This window comes from Callorhinus ursinus, unplaced genomic scaffold (genome assembly GCF_003265705.2).
Source record: "Callorhinus ursinus isolate GAN/ISIS: 27379988/994484 unplaced genomic scaffold, GSC_fseal_2.0 scaffold10, whole genome shotgun sequence".
Classification (NCBI taxonomy): domain Eukaryota; kingdom Metazoa; phylum Chordata; class Mammalia; order Carnivora; family Otariidae; genus Callorhinus; species Callorhinus ursinus.
The window spans coordinates 45,461,487-45,464,506 of record NW_027397072.1 but is presented as its reverse complement, the minus strand read 5'-3'; the positions used below and the strand labels follow the sequence as shown (position 1 = coordinate 45,464,506).

Genomic DNA, 3,020 nt, shown 5'->3' with positions numbered 1-3,020 from the left:
ATAAACAATATGTCCTTTGCTAACTAGCCTGTTAGTTTATGAAACTCTTTGAGTGAAATATTTTCTTCAGGGGCACCTGTGTGGCTCAGTCAGTTAAGTGTCTGGCTCAGGTCATGATCCCAGGGTCCTGGGATCGAGCCCTGCATCAGGCTCCCTGCTCAATGGGGAGCCTGCTTCTCCCTCTCCCACTACCCGTGCTTGTGCTTTCTCTCTCTCTGTGTCAAATAAATAAAATCTTAAAAAAAAAGAAAGAAATATTTTCTTCAGCCTTTGTAAGAGCAAAGGATTAAAGTTAGTACCTGGGTGGGAATTTGGATTGTCTTTTGGAGAGAAGCTGTAGAACTCTCTGCTGCTTTAGGTAGAACAAAATTTAGAGGTGAAAGTTTCAAAGACCACCCACCCCCACAAGGTTTCAAAGATCCTTCACTTCACGGAAGCTCAGCTAATCCTCTAAGAGAATGTAGCTTCATCCTCCATTAACCTCAGTTTTATGTCAAAAGTAGATTTCAGAATGGAGCACTGGGTGTTATATACAAACGATGAATCATGGAACACTGCATCAAAAACTAATGATGTAATGTATGGTGATTAACATAACAGTGAAAAACTTTTTAAAGAAAGGAAAAAAATAATGATGTAATGTATGGTGATTAACATAACAATAAAATTTTTAAAAAGTAGATTTCACATGTAAACTAATAATTAAACTATTTGAAAAAGGGGGTGAGAAGTAATAGTTTAGGTAGAAGAGGAATAGGCAAAAAATATTTATTAACTTTCATTTAAATTTTGTATTTGTTTGTTTGCAAAGTACATGGTTTTAGCCTTGCTCTTCAGAATCATCCTAGCATCTTGAATCTTGTGTCAGATTTATAATGCAACATTTCTTGGTATGTGTAAAATATTTGAGTAAATATTTGCAACCTGAAAATAAGAGCTCAGAAAGTGAGAAGATGATTCTAGTTCTTTTGGTGACTGGAGATGAGAAGCAAAATAAGATGCCTTCTTTTGTGGTTCTTTCAGCCATAGCTATTTTGCTCTCTACCCTCTCTCTCCTACCAAGAGAGCTCAGGGCAGGTAATATTTCCTGGGTCCTCTGAAATGGTTCAGTAATGGCTACTGTAATTCACACCTTGATTTGTCGTGGGTCACTGGCAACTATGATGGATAATGATTGCTACACCTTCAAAAGGTTTTCCTAAAGTTACAAGGTGAGGGTTAATATTCAGTTCAGCCATAGCACTTACTGGGTGGAAGAGGAAGCTTCTCTTATATATTCTGCAGCTTTAATCAAAGTTTAGAAGGTAGTGTGCTCTCAGTAGAAGTCTTGTAATCTGCTGGAAGCCAAGGGCATATTTGGCTCAGACTTAGTAGGTAGTCAGAAGTATGTGTCGCTTGTAGGGTTGTGTAAGGGCATTGCTCAAACATGTCATCAATCAGATATTTAGCATATTTAGGAGCTATGCAGAGTGGGTGCGAGATATGCCATCTACAGAAAAAGAAAAATGGCAGATTACTAAAAGGCTAAAAGGCACACATTTTCCCACAATATTCAGAATTAAATTAATTCAATTAATTACAATGTTTTCACACAAGTGGAACATAGCCTAGCTAGAAACAGAGATCTTCTTCCTTATATTAGGAACAATGACCTAGTTTTCTATGTTCATGGGGCTCGTTTGGTGTGGTTTGTCTTTTCCTAATTATGCTCTTTTGTTGGGCTTTTCTCTGCCAATACCCAGTGAATGACAAAGGGATGAAAAAGATGGAAGGCTGTTTCTCAGTGAGAGAAGGGTTTATAACCCTTGCTCATTTTGGCCACAGGCCAGCTGATTCTGGTTTGTCTAATTTGTAGAGGGTTTCAGAAGGAAAACTGGAAGCAACATTCCATCCTTGAGTATAGAGACAAGATTTTAGTGTCGTGGGAGAGACATTAGAGATCAAAACAGATAAAAGAGTTGATTCATTCAACATTCCACACAACTTGGGGGCACCTAATATGTGCTGGGTACAGAGAAGGCTATTCTGCCTTGGCATTCCAGAAAGGAGAGATAAAGAGCAGCTATTTTCCTACTTGTGTAAAATGTTTCATACATCAGATGTTGATGCTATGAGAAGGATCAGGAATGTTGGTCAAGCAGGAAGTGCAATTTTCAAAAGGATGGCGTGGGGAAGAGGCATCAGGGTGGCCAAAGTAGGCTGGGGACGTGGGAGGTGCCACAGGCCACATGAAGCCAGTGGTAGACGAGATGTTCCCCAAGGCACCAGGCCCTATGTGGACCTGGACAAGGCAGCGGGCAGCACCAGGCTCCTGATGGACTTGGCAGCCAACGAGAAGGCAGTTCAGTTCATGCAGACTTTTTAAATGATTTTGAAGATCTGTTTGATGATGATGATATCCAGTGAGACACAGCACAGCAGTGCATGTGGTTATGCCTGTTATGTAGTGGTATGGTGGAGCTCCTCAAAGGACAATTTGAGATGGTTCTAAAGTACTCATGGACATTACTTGCAATTAGGAGATGGTCAACCAAAAAAGAGAAGGATGGTTTTAACTATCTGCATGAGGCCTGCTAACCTCTGAATGTGACCTTTTGTCCTTCAATTTAAAAAAAAGTGAAATAAATAAAACAAATAAATAAGGATGGTCTGGGAAGGTCTCTCTGAGACACTTAAACAAAAGGACCTAAAGGCAGTGAGAGAAAAGAACAAGCAAATAGGGAGAAAGCATTCCTGGCAAAGGACAGAGCAAGTGCAAAGGCCCTACAGTGACAATGTGTCCCATTGTCAAGGGACTGCAGGGAAAATCTATGTGGCCAGAGCCAAGTAAGCAAGGGGTAGAACTATGGGAGATGACCTTGAAAGCTAATTGGGGAGGAGATTATGTGAGGCTTTTTATTTTTTTTTTTTATTTATTTATTTTTTTTTTTAGGATTTTATTTATTTGACAGAGAGAGACACAGCGAGAGAGGGAACACAAGCAGGGGGAGCGGGAGAGGGAGAAGCAGGCTTCCCGCGGA

At 40.2% G+C, this 3,020-nt stretch overlaps 1 pseudogene; it reads left to right on the top strand.

Moving 5' to 3' along the window:
* Positions 1 to 2,228: 2,228 nt before the first annotated feature.
* LOC112820716 (COP9 signalosome complex subunit 9 pseudogene) lies at positions 2,229 to 2,449 on the top strand (annotated as a pseudogene).
* The last annotated feature ends 571 nt before the right edge of the window (positions 2,450 to 3,020 follow it).